The sequence below is a fragment of the Manis javanica genome, chromosome 5, assembly GCF_040802235.1.
Source record: "Manis javanica isolate MJ-LG chromosome 5, MJ_LKY, whole genome shotgun sequence".
NCBI lineage: Eukaryota > Metazoa > Chordata > Mammalia > Pholidota > Manidae > Manis > Manis javanica.
This window is the reverse complement of record NC_133160.1, coordinates 49,535,618-49,555,546: the sequence shown is the minus strand read 5'-3', so window position 1 is coordinate 49,555,546 and position 19,929 is coordinate 49,535,618. Positions and strand designations below refer to the sequence as shown.

Sequence of the window (19,929 nt, the reverse complement as noted above, 5' to 3'; positions counted from 1 at the left end):
CCCCAATTCTAATCCAATACCACATGAATCATTCTAGTCCCTTCTCTTGCTTTCCCATAAATTTTCACTTCAATATTGAAAAAGCTAGTCCCCATCATCCGTTCATCATTTAGCAAACTGTTTAATTCCAGTATAACTTGTATAGCAATATCAGAAATGTTACCCTATCCCCAAGTGAGAAATAATTTGATACAGTGCTTAGGCATGGTTTCTTTTGACTTTAGTCTTAGGGACTAAACTCATTTCCAAAGTTACTTAGATCAGAACCTATTTCCCCTTGCCCCATTCCGTGAGGTTGTTTCATACTTCTGTGATATAGTTAAATTCTTTTATTAAGTCCTGCATTCTATCCTGAAAATCTCCCCAACTACTAATGATCTTTATAATTTGCATACATTAAGGTTCATTCATTGTTTTGGGAAGTTTTATGGGTTTTAATAAATTTAGAGAGTCCCGTATCTACCATTATAATTTAATATAGAATTGTTTAACCATCTTAAAGTATTCCCATACTTCACCAAATTAGCCCTCTTCTGCTCCCCCTGAATACCTGGCAACAACTGACATTTTAATCATATTTATAGCTTTGCCTTCCCAGAATGTCATATATAATTGGAATCATGCAAGATGTAGTCTTTTAGGCTATCTTCATTTATATAGCAACATGCATTTAAGATTCAACTATGTCTTTCTGTGGCTTGATAGCTCAACTTTTTAATTGATGAATAATTTCATTATATAGATGTGCCACATTTCATTTATACATTCTCCCCTCAAAAGAGATTTTTGATTGCTTTCAATGTTTTGGTGATCATGAGCAAAGCTACTATAAACAACCATATGCAGGTTTTTGGATAGACAAAAGTTTTTACTCAATTGAGTAAATACCTAAGAGTGCAATCATTAGATCATACAGTAAGACAATGTTTCACTAACTGAGAAACTGCTAAACCATCATCCAATGTGGCTGTATGATTTTGCATTCCCACCAGCAATGAATGAGGGTTCTTTTTGCTCTGCATTCTCACCAATAATTTCTATTATCAGTTTTGGAGATTTCAGCTATTCTTACATGTGCCATAGTGGTATCCCATTCTTATTTTAACATGAACTTCCCTAGTTACAAATTATGTTCGGCATCTTTTCATATGTATGAATTTTAAGATTCTTTATATATTTTAAATAGAAATCTTTTATTAGATGTGTCTTGAAAATGTTTTCTCCCCATCTGTGACTTGCCTTTTCATTCTCTTAACAGTCTCTTTTGCAGAGTAAAACTTTTAATTTTAGTTAAGTCCAACCTATATATATATACATATTTAACTTTCTTGAAAGGTGTAAGCTCTATGTTCAGATTCATTTTCTTGAACACTCATGCCCAATTATGCCAGCACTATTTGTTAAAGACTATCCTCTCTCCATTGAATTGCCTTTGTTTCTCTGCCAAGAATCAATTGACTGTATTTGTTTCGGTCTATATTGACTATATTCTATCCCATTAATATAGTGTTTTATTCTATTTCATTAATCTATGTTCCTATTCTCTCACACATTTCATGCTATGTTGATTACTATTGCTTAAAAGTAAGTCTTGAAATCTGTTGCTGTAAATTCATCAACTTTGTTCTTCAGTATTGTATGGGAATTTTTGGTGTCCTGTATTTCCATATAAACTTTAATTTGTCAGTATCTGAATACATTGCTGGAATTTTAGTTAGGATTGCATTGAATGTATAAATCAAATAGGAAAGAGTTGATATCTTAACAATATTGTCTTCCAATCCATCAACACAGAGTATTTCTGTATTTAGTTAGGTATTCTTTATTTCATCAGTGTTTTGTGGTTTTCAACATATAGCTGTATATATTTTATTAGATGTATTCATAATTATTTCATTTTTTGGTGCTATTGTAAATAGTATGATTTTTATTTCAAATTTTAATTATTTACTGCTGGTATATTAAAAAAATAATTACTCTGTTAAACTTGCATCATTCTAACTTGCTATACTTGATTATTTCTTCTGAGATTTAATTTTTCTTTTTTGGTTACTTCTTTAGGATTTCTACATAGATAATCATGTCATCTGTAAACAAGTCCTTTCCAATCTGTATACTTTTCATTTCCTTTTATTGTGTTACTGCATTAACTAGTACTTCCAGTATCAGGTTGAACAGGAGCGGTAAGAGTAGACATCCTTGCCTTGTTTCAAATCTTAGGAGGAAACTAGCCAGTTTCTCATCATTAAATATGATGTTAACTCTAGGTTTTTTGAAGATGTTTTTTATCAAGTTGAAGTTCTCCTCCATTCATAATTTGATGACAATTTTTATCATAAATGGGTATTTGATTTTGTCAAATGCTTTTTCTGCATCAATTGACATGATCACATAATTTCTCTCTTTTAGCCACCTATGATGGTTCTTTGTTTTAAAAACATAGTACCACTTATCCTTCCATATAGAGTACAGTGTGAATATTATCTCCTTTGTTTCTGCTAACATAAGTAGAATAGGTATTAATTTTCCAATTTTCCAATTTTTCCAAAAAAAACCCTAGACTTCTCTGCTCTTATGAATTATTCATTATTCAGGTATCTTCAATTCTCTACTTACGCAGTCACGCTTTTTTTCCCTCAACATATGATGTTGTATTTATTATTAAATTTCATTGTAAGTTCACTCAACAAATATTTATTGACAGCCTTCTTTGTATCTTTCTATTATAGGTGTGGGGACTGAGCATTGGGCAAAACAGGAAATGTCCTCGGTCCTTGGTCTCATGGAGCTTGCATCCTGGTGTAGGTGACATAATATAAAAAATCACTTAACTATATACAACAGATCCTATGAAGTACTATGGAAAAATAGAGCAAGGTCTGGGAATATGTAAGAATACTGGAGGCTGAGATGTTAGTTCCACAATGAGGTCAAGACGGGCATCCCATATGCAATGTGATTCTTGAAGAATAAGAAGTCAGTTTTTTGAGATTTTCCTTTGAATCCTGACATCCAACATGTGTTATCATTCACAACTTCACATTATACACAACAATCAACAAGACAAGGCCAAGGACAGAGTTTTGTGGCTGTATTAACTTTGAACTTTGAACTAAGTCGACTCGGCTAACTGGGAACTACTTTTCCCAGAATTCCTTTCCCTCTTGGTTCTGAGCTAAGACTGGCCACAGGAGAACTTCGGTACAATTGGAAGGCAAAAGAGAAGAAGCTGTCATATTTAAGCTTGGTAGGTTGGTGTTAAGCTAGGTATTCTTGCAGCTCCTACAGATTGTTGTGAATCTACTGGCCGACCTTGTTCTAGCAGCTGCCAGGCCCACAGCTCTTACAGCTTCTCCAACTCCTGAGCCAGCTGCATGTTTGGGCCTCAGCTTCTGGTGCTACATGCCTGCATCATCAGAATTGGAAACTTGGAGACTAAAGGAGGATCCAAACCAGCCTCTTCACACATTCCTGTATGTCCTTGCTATCCTCAACTTCCCATCCACCTTTGTTTCCTGACTTCAGGTCCAGCAAAAGCATCAACCTTACATAAACACTTTAAGCAGTTCTCACAACTGTATGAGGTCAAATACCTATAATCAATGCTTTATTTCTTGTCTTTTCCAGGAGTTCCACTTCTATAATTGAACCTTAATGGATACAGGGACCCACTATCAACTCCTTGCCTGCAACTATTTGAGAATCAACTTACAGGAGATAATAATTCAACCACCTGAATTCATTTGTCTGTGCTATTATCTGTACCACATTTCTGCATATGATCTATAATGATATAGCATAAAGAGATTTATAAAGACTTATCTAAAATAAAAACTATCATACCTATAGCTTTCCCTGGGCCTCCCCTCTTAGAAACATATTATAAAAAAAAAAATGAACTTAATTTATCATGATTCCTGCTGATCACCAATTCTATTTCTAAGAGCTGGCAAGTTACCTGTTTAATAATTCCTTCCAGAATTTTGTAGGAAATTGCTGTCAGACTCACTATCCAGTAATTTTCAGAATTCACCTTTTCATTCTTTGAAAAAAATGGCACCTCTCTGGTTCCCTGTGATTCTTCAGAGATTACTGGCAGTGTTTCTCTAATCACAGCTATAAATTTTTCCTATACCCCAAGGATATAATTTGTCTGACCCTGCAGACTTGAATTAATTTAAAGCAGTTTGACATGCTCTTACTATTTCTTGTCAAGATTGTTACCAGCTGTAGGCTAAGGTCTATTACCTACTCATTTTAGCCAAGAGAAAACAAGTTGGGTGCAACCTATATAGAGGAAGCTGGACTGCTTAGCATGTGGTATATTGTGGTGCTTCTCAAATCTTAATGTGCATATAAATTACTTAGGATCTTGCTGAAATTCAGGGTTTTCTTTAACAGGTGTGGATAGGGCCTAAAATCCTGCATTTTAACAACTTCCCAGGGGTGGCAACACTACTGCTCTTGCTGAGTAGTGAGGATATAGTGAGACAGAGGCCCATTTCCTGGGAAGCTAATGAAGTTACAAAGCCCATCACTTGCACTGCCTCCCCTGGGTATTGTAAGTTGCCAGGAGCTATAGAAATTTCTAGATGAATAGAAGGAAACCAGGTTGCTTTTAATCTAACTTGTTCATGAAGTAGGAGAAAGCAATGCAAAAAAATATGCAAGATATAAGTACAGATGGGGATTGAATATCCATATTGCCTTATTTATATTTTATGGATATATGTCCAAAGTTTGTAGTCTTAGCAATCTGTACAAAGGGAGAAGCTCATCTAGACAGAGTATTGTACAACTGTGGACTTTTGTATGTGGTGGGCAAATCCTAGGGTAACTCCCAATATCCACACTTCCTATTATGGTCTTTGTGTAAACTCCTCCTCTTCTGACTTGCTTCTAATCAATAGAATATGGCAAAGGTAATAGAAAGTCACTATCATGATTACATTACAGCAGACTGGAGAGAGAGATGGACTGACTCGCCCACTAGCCTTGAAAGCATAGTCAAGTGAACACATGTAAACTGTCTATGGAGAGAGCCACATGCTAGGGACCTGCAGGGCCTAGTCTAATCTAGCCTCTAGGGCCTCAGTTCTGCAATGCCAAGGAGTTGAATTTGGCCAACAACCACATGATCTTTGAAGAGGACCCTGAACTGCGAAAAAGAATGCAGCCTGGCCTACACCTTGATTGCACTCTGGCAAGACTGAGCAGAGGATCCAGCTAAGCCATGCCCAAACTCATGACCCACAGAAACTGGGATATTAAACGTGTTGATTCAAGCCACTAAGTTTGCGGTAATTTGTTACACAGTGATAGAAAATTAATATAAAGCACCAAACCACACTGGCACCCAGAAACTATTTATGACCTCATATGAGGCAATGATTCTTCTTCTGAGGGAGGCACATCCCCCAAGCCTAAGTTCTGACTCTGAAACAAAGTTCTTACCATGCAAGCCCTTAAGCTACCTCTCCTTCTCTTAGTCTGCCTTATAGTGCTTAAGAGTTTCCAGGGGACATCTTTAGGAACCTCCATGGAAGATTGTGCATAGACCACCAGAAAAACTGACTGTATAATTTGTAAGGCCCACTGCAAAATGAAAATTTATGTTCTCTTGTTCAAATTTTTTCAAGAATTTCAGGATAGCGACAGCAGAGCATTAAACCAAGAGTGGTGCCCATCTAAGAGCAGGGCCCCATGAAAATGCTCATGAAGCTGGATGTTCATACCAAATTAGACATGCCTTGAGAAAAATATTTAAACTGAGCCTCCATGTGATTGTCTGTAGAAAATGACATGCAGAAATTAGTAACACATATTGTTGTGAAATGTGTGTATGTGTAAATGCCTGGTCTAGTGTAGGTACTCTGTAAGAGATCTATGTTGCAAAACCTTGAGCTGTTTCTGAGTCAGTGTGCAAATGTTTAGGTAGCTTGCCAATGTTTTTTAAACTAATAAAGTGGGAAGAATGTGAAAGCAAGTACAAGCCTCAAAAGAATCATCTTTTGGCTCTACCTGTCACAGGTGTGTCTTTGGACAACTACAGCTCCCATATTACCTGTATTTAAAGAAACAAAGAATAAGGAAGGATGTGTGTGTTTGACTAGAATAAGACAAAAATGAACAAAGGGGGCATAGGAACGAAAGAAGGAAAGCAGGAAAGATGAAAAGCATTCTAGATCACTAAAACCATCTGGTGACATAGGGTTACAGGGGCAGAGGACACACAAAACAGAGTAAGAAAGAAGCAGGGACCAGACATGGAAGTGCTAAGTCAGAAACTAAGCTGGCAGCAGGTCTGAGAAGAGGTGTCCACAATTCACACTGCTCTTTAGAGAAATTAGATCACTTTTATTATATAAACATCATTACTTTTATATTCACAGCAAAGAAAAAGTAGGGCAATTTCTGGCACCTCAATGACAACTTAAGTTCAGGTTCAATTTAGAGAGAATTACATTTTCTGTTTAAAGGGAACATTATTTTCACAGTTTATTAACATCAGTTCTGTAAAGCTAAGTACCTGCATCTTCAACTATGATAAAATCAAGTTGTATTTCTCATCTCTGACCTGTAACAAAATTACAGAAGAATGGTAGTGAGAGTTTCAACTAAGACTGAATATAAGAGGGAATTGAGGGAAGGGGATGGATTCGAAAGAATTTTCAGGGGGTATGAACAGGACTTATTCCAAATGCAAAGTAGTGAGGGAAGTAGAACAGAAAAGCATAGTTATGTTTGACGTGCTGAGAACACATACATTTAGCAATAAGGATTAAGGCATTTAGTAACTCTAGGAAAACAATTTTCAACTGGAACCAAAATTCGATTCTGTCTAGACTGAATCTGATGTTAATGTACTTCTCATAAAGGTGTCAGAATCTATGTGATTGTTTCTTTGTTGGTTGTGAATATAAAATTAATGAGAATATAGAGAGTGCCTATGAGCTCATTTATCTCAAGATCTTAGCTGCTTTAGACAAATCTCATAATACTCACTGGATGTGTGACAATGCATGGTAGCAGTGCAGTAGTTCTTTACAAGCATGTGATATATTCTTGAAATTTGTCAGATTTTCAACAAGCTAGAGGTGGTGGGGTTGGGTATTGGTGCACGAGTGGTTGTTATGAAAGCAGGAGGGGGTGAGGTTGTACACTTAGAGATTTATCCTCTAGGAATGAATGGGTAGGTACTTGTTCCTTCAAATCATAAAGAAACTTACACTCTGTCTGTGCTTCACAAGTTTGCCTCTGCTGATGATCTTTCTATGGTTGATCCTATTCCATAGCAGGGCTCAACTCCTCCCCACACGCTGGCTGTCCTGCTCTGAAGAGGCCTTCACTCTCTGTGGATAGAAAATGGAGGAAACAGCTTTCAATCACTACATGAAGGAACCTCTTATCAGCCAGTGTTGTTCAATATGGAATGGGTTATCTTACCAAGAGTTGATTTCACTGCCCCAAGGAACACCAGGGTCATTCATTGATGCAGATACAATGTAAATATGAAGTGGATGGTTATGGCTGGACTAGATGAGCATTTCCCATCTTTGACTTAATGAAATTTGCAAAGTATTAAAGAAAATCTAAGATAAAGAAGCAGATTGGGTGGAAGACTTTGCAAGAGAAAAAAGAACTTTTAGATTCAGTGAGAATGAATCTTGATAAATTAGGATGTAATTCTTTTAAGGTATATGCCATGGGTATTCAACCAAATACAACTGTAAAACAAAAGAAAACCTAAAGAAAGTAGACTTTCCACGAGAAAATATGCATTAACAACAAGGATTTAATTACTGTCCTTTAAAGAACTACTATAGAAAGGTCATTGCTTTATTGACTAGTCAGTGGTTTAGCTGGAATGATTATTTCCTTTTTTTGTCTTGCTACCCTTTTTCAAAGCAGCCTCATTTTAAATTAAGGTGGATATCTTCCCTATTAGCAACATTTATGTCAGACAGAGAACTGAGGCACCATGCATAGACAGCTTTTACTGACCTGGCTTCCTTTCCCCTCTCCCCAGTGTTTAGTTCCCAGTTTCATTTTTATGCATCTCATGTGGAAGATTAATTTTTTAAATACCACATTTCACTACACTGGGATTATGGTAAATAGAAATTTAGAATCCTTTGTGTACTCTGCAAAACATTAAAATGATAGAAAATATGCATTAGAGAGAACACAGAGCATAATAATGGTTCATGTAGTCTATTACCTGCTTTCTCCCAATCCTCTCCACCTTCTTCTTACCAATTATTGAGGTGAGCCGCATACCTAAAGCTCTAGGGGCTGAGTGGCAAATAGTCAGTGTAAAGTGGGGTGAAAGGAAAGGCAGAATTATTGAGGGCAGGTAAAGGCACCATTGGATTACAACGAATAAGATAAATTGCTTTACAAGAAGAAGAGAATTTGAGACTTTTCAGGCTAAGAAAAATGCCAGAGACTTTTGGTCAGCTACTGTATGTAAAGAGCTTAGAAATCATGATTCCCATGATTACAGCAAATAAAAAAGCTAAGCAAATTAGAAATAAACAATTATTGTTAGACCAATCAGAGAATTGAGGTTGCAGGGCAAATAGCAACCCCAAAATCTGTAAGGACAGAGTATCACAGTCAAGAATGGCTTAACTGGAGCCAAAGCTGCTAGAGCCATAAACTTCTAGAAACACTTTAATTGAATATCACAAAGTAAACGAAGCCAGCCTGAAGAGGCAACAGACTGTATAATTCCATTTCTATGATATTCTGGAAAATGAAAAACTATAGAGATATTTGAAAAAATCAGTGGCTTCCAGGGACTCAGAAGGGGTCAGGGAGGGATGAATAGAGAAGCACATAGAATTGCTAGGGTGATTCAACTATTTTCTATGATACTATAATTGTGGATTTATGGCATGTTTTTCAAAACCCATATGACATATTGCACAAAGAGTAAACCTTATCATACTCAAATAATTTTTAATAAGTCATTTCATAGATCACCAGATCCAAAGAAGTGATAAAGACTGTGACAAGAGAATCTAAACATATTACAAATGTATGAAACAAATTCATTGAACGTGGTTGGGGGAAATGATGCTTGTCTAAGTGATTTTGGAAAAGAACAGAATCCGTAAGACTAAATGCAAAAGGAATCGCTTGTGAACGCTGTGCTCTAGCTGATAAAGTTATTTCTCACAGGGGCAAAAGTCAACGATTCTGACCCAGTGTACATGTATGCCAGAACTGAACAATTAGGTATATGAGTGGCAGGTGGTGGCAGCCAGGTTTCCCACTGTTGGAGTGGGATTTAGAGATAAGCAAGAGGAGCAGGCTAGAATGATTCATGTGGCAATGGATTAGAGTTAGAAGTATCAGTAAGAAATTTTGTTTAGTTTAATAAAGATAAAGATGCTTATCTATGAAAATGATTAGTATACACACACATTTCTTTGCTATGTCAACAGAGCAGCCTAAATGAAATAAACATACCTAGTACTCATATCTCAGTTTATGGTATCATTCTCCAACAACCAGAATCCAGGCTCTTTGGAGAAGTGGCTGATTCTAGAACTCAGGCAAGAAACAAACAAGATGAGCCTGGATCATTCTAGTGCCAGAAAGTTAAAAAAAGCAACAACAAAAAGCCCCAGATTGATGGGGATATACCCACTGGGCAAAGAAATCAAGTGAAAGAGCTCCCTTTGGCCAACAACAGAACAATTTAAGCAACAAATAAAGTTGTATTATATTATAAACCAAAGTATAAAAATAAATGTCCATGAATCCATACAGATATAAATAAATCATAGAATATATTAATAAACGGAGGATAAGAGACATATCCCAAATAATTTACACAGAAACTCAGTCCTAAAGGATGTAGAGTGTAACTCTCCATTACTTAAGTGTGGACTGAGAACAATGACTTATTTTCAAAGGAATAGTATGAAAGAAAAGAAAGGGAAAACAAGGGACCTTTACTGAACTGGGTGAAGAAACCCAGTTCAGACAGGTGATCAAGGTCAACATCAACCACGAGAAATCATGTTAATAATACATATTCTCAATATGATATGACAAAAATAGCACTTTACCTCTTTTACTTCCTCCCCATAAAAAGCACTCTTATGTAATCATGAAAACACATCAAACAAATCCAAAATGATAGACATCTACAAAATGCCTGACCAGTACTCCTCAAAACTACCAAGGTCATCAAGAAAAGGGAGAAACTGTCACAGTTAAGAGGAGCCTAAGAAGGGATAACTACTAAATGTAATGTGGTATTCTGGATGAGATCTAGGAAAAGAAAAAAGACACTATGTAAAAACTAAGGAAATATGAGTAAAATATGAGCATCAGTTAATAATGATGAATATTGATTGCTTCATTTATTATACAAAATGTTATATAATATAAGATGTTAAAGTGGAACTACATATGGGAGTATATAGAAACCCTCTGTACTATCTTTTCAGTTGTGATATAAATCTAAAGCAGTACTAACAATAAAACCAGTCAAGATAAATTCCAGGTTGGATGACTAGTAAAGCTGAATTCTGGGTTCCATTCATATCCATGTTACCAATTTATTCCATGACATTGAGCAATCAGCTGTTCCTCTTTTTATGCAACAATAGTAAGGAAATAAAAACAGTCAATGAAAAATCTATATCCAAACTCTGCTTTAGGTAAAACACTATGTGCTTAGGATAGATTCAAGGTGATGGCATGAGGGGTGAGACAGAGAACTCCTCCCAAAACCACATGTAGTATGAAAATATAGTTAATACAACTAATCTTAAAAAAGTAACAGGAAAGAAGGCTGCACCAGACTGACATACACAGACTAAAAGTGAAGAGACGGAAAAAGATATTTCATGCAAATAATAGGGAAAAAAGCAGGAGTACAAGTACTATATCCAACAAAATAGATTTCAAAACAAAGAAAGAAACAAGAGACAAAGAAGGATATTACATAATGATTAAGAATCAGTCCAGCAAGAAGATATAATCATTATAAATATTTATGCACCCAACATAGGAACACCTAACTACTTAAAAAAAATACTAACAGAGTTAAAGGGGGAAAAAGATTACAACACCTTCGTTTTAGGAGACTTCAACACACCATGCACATCAATAGACAGATCATCCAGACAGAAAATAAAAAAGGAAACTGAGGCATTGAACAATATATTAGATGAGATGGACTTAACAGATATCTACAAAGCACTCCACCCAACAGCAGCAGGATACATATTTTTCTCAAGTGTGCATGGAATGTTCTTCAGAATAGATCACATACCAGGCTAAAAAAAAAATTCTCAGTAAATTCAAAAAGATGGAAATTGTATTAAGCAGATTCTAGACCACAATGGTATGAAGCTAGAAATAAATTACACACAGAAAACAAGAAAACCTACAAACACATGCAGGCTTAACAACATCCTTCTAAATAATCAATGGTCAATGAACAAATTAAAACAAAAATCAAGCAATACAAAGAGACAAGTGAAAACAAAAATTCAACAGTCCAAAATTTGCAGGATGCTGCAAATGCAGTACTAAGAGAAAAGTATACAGCAATACAGGCCTACCTCAAGAAACAGGAACAATCCCAAATGACAGCTAAAACTCCAAATTAATGAAACTAGAAAAAGAAGAACAAATGAAACCCAAAGTCAGGAGAAGGAGGGACATAATAAAGATCAGAGCAGAAATAAATAAAATAGAAAAAAATCAATGAAACCAGGAGCTCGTTCTTTGAGAAAATAAACAAAATAGATAAACCTCTAACCAGACTTATCAAGAAAAAAAGAGAGTACACAAATAAACAATATCATAAACAAAGAAGGAATAGTCAAAAAAGATACAACAGAAATACAAATAATTACTAGAAAATACTATGAAAAAGTATATGCCAATAAATTGAACAGCCCAGAAGAAATGGTCAATTCCTAGAAAAATTCTTCCAAGACTGACCCAGGAAGAAACAGAAATCTGAACAGACCAATTATCAGCAATGAAATGAATTGGTAATCAAAAAGCTACCTAAGAACAAAACGCCTGTATCAGATGGCTTCACTGCTGAATTTTACCAAAAATTTAAAAAAGAGCTAATACACATCCTTCTTAAAGTATTCCAAAAAAAAGAAGAGGAGTGAATACTTCCTATCTCACTCTATGAGGTCAGATTCACTCTAATACCAAAACCAGATAAAGAAACCAGAAGGAAAGAAACTTATAAACTAATATCCCTGAAGAATATAGATGCAAAAATCCTCAACAAAATATTAGTCAATCAAATTCAAAAATACATCAAAAGGATCCTCCATCATGATCAAGTGGGATTTACTCCAGGGATACAAGGATGGTACAATATACATATATCAATCAATATCATATACCACATTAACAAAAAGAAGGATTAAAACTGCCAATCATCCCATAGATGTTGAAAAGCATTTGACAAAATTCAACATCCATTCATGATAAAAACTCTCAACAAAGTGAGCATAAGGGGTAAATTCCACAACATAAAAGCCTTATACAACAAACCCAGAGCTAACATAATCCTTAATGGTGAAAAACTGAGAGCTTTTCCTCTAAAATCAGGAATAAGACAAGGATAACTACTCTCACCACTTTTATTCAGCATAGTATGTAGGTCGTAGCCAGAACAGTCAGACAACACAAACACATAAAATGCACCCAAATTGGTAAGGAAGAAGTTAAACTGTCACTATTTGCAGATGACATATTATGAAAAGGAAACCCTAAAGTTTCTATTAGAAAACTGTAAGAACTAACAACTGGATTCGGCAAAGTTGCAGGATACAAAATTAATACACAGAAATCTGTTGCATTCCTATATACTAACAACCAACAAGCAGAAAGAGAAATCAGGAAAACAATTCCAATTACAATTCATCTAAAAGAATAAAATACCTAGGAATAAACATAATCAGAGAGGTTAAAGATGCATACTATGAAAACTATAAGACACTAATGAGGAAAATTAAAGGAGACACAAATAAATGGAAATCTTTCCCATGCACATGGATAGGGAAAATTAATATTGTCAGAATGGTCAACCTGCCCAAAGCAATTTACAGATTCAGTTGCAATCTCTATCAAAATTCCAACAGCATTTTAAATGAACTGGAACAAATAGTTCTAAAATTCATATGGAACAACAAAAGACCTTGAACAGCCCAAGTAATCCTGAGAAAGAACAAAACTGGGGGGATTATGCTCCCTGACTGCAAGCTCTACTACAAAACTACAGTAATCAAACTGTATGGTACTGGTACAGGAACAGACCCATAGATCAATGGGACTGAACAGAGAGCCCATATACAAAGCCAAATAAATTTGGTCAATTAATATACAATAAAGGAGCCATGGATACAATGGGGAAAAGACAGCGTCTTCAATAACTGTCATTAGGAAAACTGGACAGCTACATGCAAGATAATAAAACTAGATTACTGTCTAACTCCATACACAAAAGTAAACTCAAAATGGATCAAATACATGAATATAAGACATGAAACCATAAAACTCTTAGAGGAAAACATAGGTGAAAACCTCTTGAGTGTAAGTACGAGCAGTCTTTTCCTGGCTATATCTCTTCATGCAAGGGAAACAAAATCAGAAATGAACAAATGGGACTACATCAAACTAAAAAGCTTCTGTACAGCAAAGGACACTATCAGCAGAACAAAAAGGCATCCTACAGTATGGGAGAATATATTTGTAAATGATTTATCTGGTAAGGGGTTAACATCCAAAATATATGAAGAACTCATACACCTCAACACCAAAACAACAAATAACCTGATTAAAAAATGGGCAGAAGACCTGAACAGATATTTCTCCAAAGAAGAAATGCAGATGGGCAACAGGCACATGAAAAGATGCTCCACATCACTAATTATCAGGGAAATGCAAATAAAAACCACAATGAGATATCACCTCACATCAGTTAGATTTCCCTATTAGATATGAAGAAATGGGAACCTTCCTATACTGTTGGTGGGAATGTCAATTGGTGCAGCCACTGTGGAAAGCAGTACGGAGGTTCCTCCAGAAACTACAAATAGAAATGCCATTCAACCCAGTAACAAAACTTCTAGGAATTTATCCAAAGAAAACAAAACCCCTAATTCAAAAAGATACATGCACCGCTATGTTTATCACTGCATTATTCACAATAGCCAAGATACAGAAGCAACCTATCAAAATATGAATGTACAAAGAAGATGTGATACATGTACACAATGGAATATTAGCCACACACACACATACACACAAGAAGCCCTGACATTTTCAGTAACATGGATGGACCTAGAGGGTATTATGCTCAGTGAAATAAGCCAGGCAGAGAAAAACAAGTACCAAAATCAAATGATTTTCACTTATTGTGGAATATAAACACAAAGCAAAACAGAATGAACAAAACAGCAGCAGACTCATAGACATTGAGACATGACAACTGCTTACTATGGGTGAGAGGTTGGTGTGGGTGGCTGAAGAAGGCAAGAGAGCACAAAAATTCTTAGTCATTATTAGTTGGTCATGGGGATAGTAGTACAGCATCAAGAGTACAGTCAGTGATTCTGTATCATATTTTTATGCTGAGAGATAGTAACCACACTAGAGGGGATGAGGATTAATAATCTGGGTAATTGTTGAACCACTGTGTTGTATATTTGTTACCAATATAAGATTGTATATCAATGATACTTCAATAAACAAAAGAAAGAAGATTTCCCTCCAACTGTCAAAACAGTATGTGAAAAGTAGAGAACCTGACAGAAACAGAAGAAGACCAAGACACACTCATTTCTCAATAAGTATTAACATGATTATACTGCAACAGTTTGGCTTGCTAACTTGGCTTAGTATTTTATCATGCACAATTTCACCTGCCATTAAAAATTCCTTGAAAATATTTTCAGGTGCTGCATGATATATTGTCATATGAAAGAAGGCAATTATTTCCCCAAATCTTATTTTTTTAATTTTGATATCATTAATCTACAATTACATGAAGAACATTATGTTTACTAGGCTCCCCCCTTCACCAAGTCCCCCCACATACCCCTTCACAGTCACTGTCCATCAGCATAGTAAAATGCTGTAAAATCACTACTTGTCTTCTCCGTGTTGCACAGCCCTCCCGTGCACCCCCCACACTATACATGCTAATCGTAATGCCCCCTTTCTTTTTCCCTGCCCTTGTCCCTCCCTTCCCACCCATCCTCCCCAGTCCCTTTCCCTTTGGTAACTATTAGTCTTTTATTTTTAGCTTAAGGAAACTGATTTAAGGTGAGCTCAAATAGGGACACTGTTAAGAAATGAAAATCATTATGATGGGCTCAAAGAAAGTAACAATTCCCTGACCATACTTTCACTAACATTACAATGGTAAATGTCCAGAGAGATGTCCCAGATGGAAAAATCACTCCACACCTAAGCACAGGAGCCTTTCCAAGCCACATAGTGCAAACAGAAAGAGGATGCTCTCCACATCATCAGTAAAGAGTTGATGTAACAACAGTGCCAAACTTAATTTAAACATTGCTCAAAGTTATACTTTGTAATACAGAATTAATCAGAAACAAATCTGTGAAAATCCACAAGACTCTAAATTACTGGAAAGCAGGAACTGACTTTACCATCTTGTATCCCTGGCACCTGACCCAGCATAAACTCAGTAAATGTTAAACAGAACAAAGAAGCAGATACGCAAGGCATATCCTTCAATGCAACTACCTATAGAATAAAAAGAGTTAAGAGCAAAACACAGCAAATGATGTATTTGTTGCAGCAGCTAGTGTTCAGGCTCTGCAAGTAAGAAAAAGCTTCTGTAAGGATTTCCTTAGAGGCCTCAAAGTCCTAGAAGGACAATAATACCAATCACTCCAATCAATTGTGCACAGAAAACTGTGATTCCAGAAGTCAAAGAGAAAAGACAAAATAAATAAGGTGCAGTGCTAAGCACATTTTATTTGTTAGTAGGATTAATAAAACATGTTAGAAAAGTTGCTGAAAACAAAACAATGTACAGAAATCAATTGCATTTCCAAACACGAGCAACAAGGACTAGTAAAATGTAATAAAGGTATTACTTCAAATAAGCATAATAACACAGAGTAGTTAGGAATAAATTTAACAAAATATATGTGATACCTTTATAAAAAATGTAAAGCTTTGTTTAAAAAATTAAAGAAAATTAAAAGAAAAAGAAGAAATTACAGAAGATTCCTACAGAAAATTCATGACTATTTCAACAGGTTTATATGATAAAACCAAAGAAAACAGAAGTAACAAATTATTTCCTAAATTTGATAAGATGTTTAATGGATGAACACTACAGAAAATATCATACTTAAAGAAATTTTCAATACGGTTTTTAAATTGAGAAACAAGACAAAGATAACTATTATAATATAAAAAGAGGTATAAGAATTGGAAAGTTAAAAAGCAAACTCTCGTTACCTGTAAAAGAGAGATTATCTGTATAGAAAACCACTAGAATCAACAAAAAACTCTGAATTAATAAATTCTGTAGCAAGGTTTCCAAATACAATTTAACTTACAAAATACACAAATGTTCCTAAACCACTAATAACAAGCTAGAAAATTTCATTTAAAAAAAGATACTACTCATTATAGTGAGCAAATTAAAAGTACCAAGGAAGTAACTTAGCCAAAATTACATAAAACCTACAGAGAGAAAATCTTTTAAATTTCCTAAAAGATTTTCAGAAAGACTTTAATAAGTGGATAACATATTTGTGGATGGAGCAAATTAGACCTGTAAATAATCCTAAAATCAATACTCCCCAAATTAAGTTTATCTATAAATTAAATGTAAGACTACCCAAAATTCAGCTATATCTTTTTAAGAATTTAATGAACAAGTTATGATGTGTATGTGTGTGTGTAACCCTGAATAGATTTATCAAGTTAGGAAATAAAAGAGGGATTCTCTCCGTAACATGCTTTAACACATAACAAAAAAAGACCACAGTAATAAAAACTACATGTAATTATGAAGAAAAAAATTTAACAACAGAACAAAAGTTCCACCTGCAAAAGCTGAAAATTGAATTATTGGGGAGGAAAGAATAGACTGTATACAGTAGTTGATATTAGGAAGTCAGGCTCATTATATAATGAAAATTAATACTATATATCAATCCTATATTATATACAAAGTTTTCAAGACCTAAATATAAGAGAGAAAAGTATGAAGCCAGTAAACATAAGAGGATATGTTTGTGAATGTAAGTTCATGAAGATTTCTTAAATAAGACACCAAACTCAAACTGTTAGGTGAAAATTGATGGATACAACATTAAAGCATTAAAGATTTCTGTTCTTTTAACAATATAGTAGAAATTGAGAGATACCATATAGGGAGATATAATCAATATCTAACTATGTAAAGAATTCAGGATATAAAGAATTTCTACAAATATATAAACCAACCAGAAATCACATAAAGATGTAGACAAGAACTTCATGAAAGGGAAACCTTAATGAGTAGCAAAAATATGAAGACATGCTTATACTTATTACTAACTAGAAAAAATAAGAAATCAAAGCACCCATTCAATTGGTGATGGTAGGGGGTGTCCTGAATCAGAGAATAAATAGAAAAAGAAAGAAGGAAAGAAAGAAAGAGAGAAAGAAAGAGAGAAAGAAAGAAAGAAAGAAAGAAAGAAAGAGAGAGAGAGAGAGAGAGAGAGAGAAAGAGAGAGAGAGAGAGAGAGAGAGAGAGAGAGAGAGAGAGGGAGAGAGAGAGAGAGACATGATGCTCATACACTGAAAGATCATGTCCTGTATGGACGTCAACATTGCCCAACTGACCTCTAGGATCAATGTGACGACAAGTACAAAATTAATGGCTATTCTGGGAGGGTGGTGACTATGTCTGTCTATCCAACCATCCATCCATTTATCACAAACTAATTCTAAAATGTGTCCATAGGAGAGCAAAAGAACAAGAATAGCCATGACACTCATAAATGAAAATAAAAACAAGGTAGCAAGACCCAACTTACCAATTATGAAGATATATTATGTGTAAAATACAGATAAAGCAGTACATATATCAAGCTATAGTTTAAGATGGTGTAGATTAGAGAAAGACAAATAGGACAGGAGTAGTATAAAGAACCTGAATCAAAGATATATAGAAGCTTGATTCATTACAGACCTGAATTTAAGGTCAATATAAAAAGGATGGACTTTTCAATAAAAGGGACTAAGATAAAATGGGGAAAAAAAATAAAACACTAGATACATAGTTACCATATCATTAGATGTTTGCTGATGCCATGCACAAAAAAAAAAATCTGTGTGTTAAAGAACTAAATATGAAAGACAAAAGAATAAAATTTTAAGAAAATAAGATGGAATATCTTTAACATCATAGGACATGGAATGATTTCTTAAAATAAACATAAAAAGTCCAAATCAAAAAGGAGAAGCTGATATACTAGATATTATAATAAAATTAAGGACTTCAGTTTATCAAACAATATCAGAAAAAGAAAATGAAAATTCAAGCCACAGACTTAATATTTGTAATATTTTTAAATATTAGCATGAAATATATATAAACTCTATCTACAAATCAATCAGAAATGACAACCTAATTTTTAAAATGGCAGCACTTAAGAAGAGGCAATAAAAATGGCCCCCCAAAATTGGAGGATATAATTTGGAAAACAATTTGGCACTATGGAGTAGGTGTAAACATGTGCATATGGTATAAGCTAACAATTTAACCCCTGATTATATATATATATATATATCTTGATATGTATCTTGGAAAACATTTCACAACAATATTCATTTAGCATTTTTGTACTGGCAAAAAATAACTCAAACATAAGATGGATAAATTGTGCTATACTCACCCCCATGGAACACTATGCAGCAATGAAAATGAATGAACTGCAACTTCATGCAACAACACAGTTGAACCTCAGAAACATAATGTTGAAGAATAAAGCAAGGTATAAACAGAATGCAAACATAATTTCATTTATATAACTTCAAAGGCATGAGAAACCTGACAATATAGGTGTAGGGTTTAAAACATATATGATAAAACTATGAGGAGAAAGCTAGAGACTTACCCCACCTCTATTAAATGCTTTACAACTAATATTGTTTATGAATATTACATATAAAATCTCTTAGTTCTCTTTTCCCCACATGTATTTCAGGATTACTTCTATGCATTACTATCTAAAACGCATTGGTCTCAATATATTATAAATAGTTGTGTGCATTTTTCATTGATTTTATTTATACATCTAAAAAGGTATACATATCATGGAAAAACTGGGCAATTTTGAAAAAAGTATGGAAAAAATATTATCCTGTCTTGGGAAGTAGCCACTTTTGATAGGTTGGCAACTATCTTAATTATTTTACATAACTAAAATCACGGCAAAACTAATATTTTGCACCCTACTTCTAAAAATTAATAATAAAAAGTTTCCATAAAGGACTATTCAAATATAATTTTTAAAGTAAGTATAGAGGGATTATAAAAAAATTAGCAAGTGCAGAATAGTCAGAAAACAGAGAAGTACAGAAAATAACTATCCTTCACAACTCTATGATCCAGGAATAGTTTTAACAATTCACATGTCCTCCCATCTTCACTCTGTGTGTACACAGAGACTTGTAATAGCTGGCTTGTTGTATCTGCAAGTTTGTTTCCAGGTTTTACAAAAAATATTTTAATAAGAAGTGTTCCCCCCATACATAATCCTCTCCATAAATGTCTTTAACATATTTAATTTATCAAATTTCAATGCATGTTTCCTAATATTAAAAACTTGTATTCTTCCAATTTTTTCAATTGTTCAGATTATAAATAATGATGCAATGAACACAGCTGTGTAC

At 34.5% G+C, this 19,929-nt stretch overlaps 1 protein-coding gene across 10 annotated transcripts in view; it reads right to left on the bottom strand.

Moving 5' to 3' along the window:
* Positions 1 to 19,929, bottom strand: part of INPP4B (inositol polyphosphate-4-phosphatase type II B) — a 910,826-nt gene that overhangs the window by 826,235 nt on the left and 64,662 nt on the right. For 7 of the 10 annotated variants that reach the window (XR_012131555.1, XM_073237008.1, XM_036996729.2 and 4 more), the window contains exon 2: positions 7,230 to 7,352. The exons of 2 other annotated variants lie outside the window; for them this stretch is intronic. The gene's annotated coding sequence lies outside the window, so the exon portion shown is untranslated. Of the gene's footprint in view, positions 1 to 7,229; positions 7,353 to 18,929; positions 18,997 to 19,929 lie in introns of all 10 variants that reach the window. One more of the 10 variants, XM_073237004.1, reaches the window with a different exon arrangement.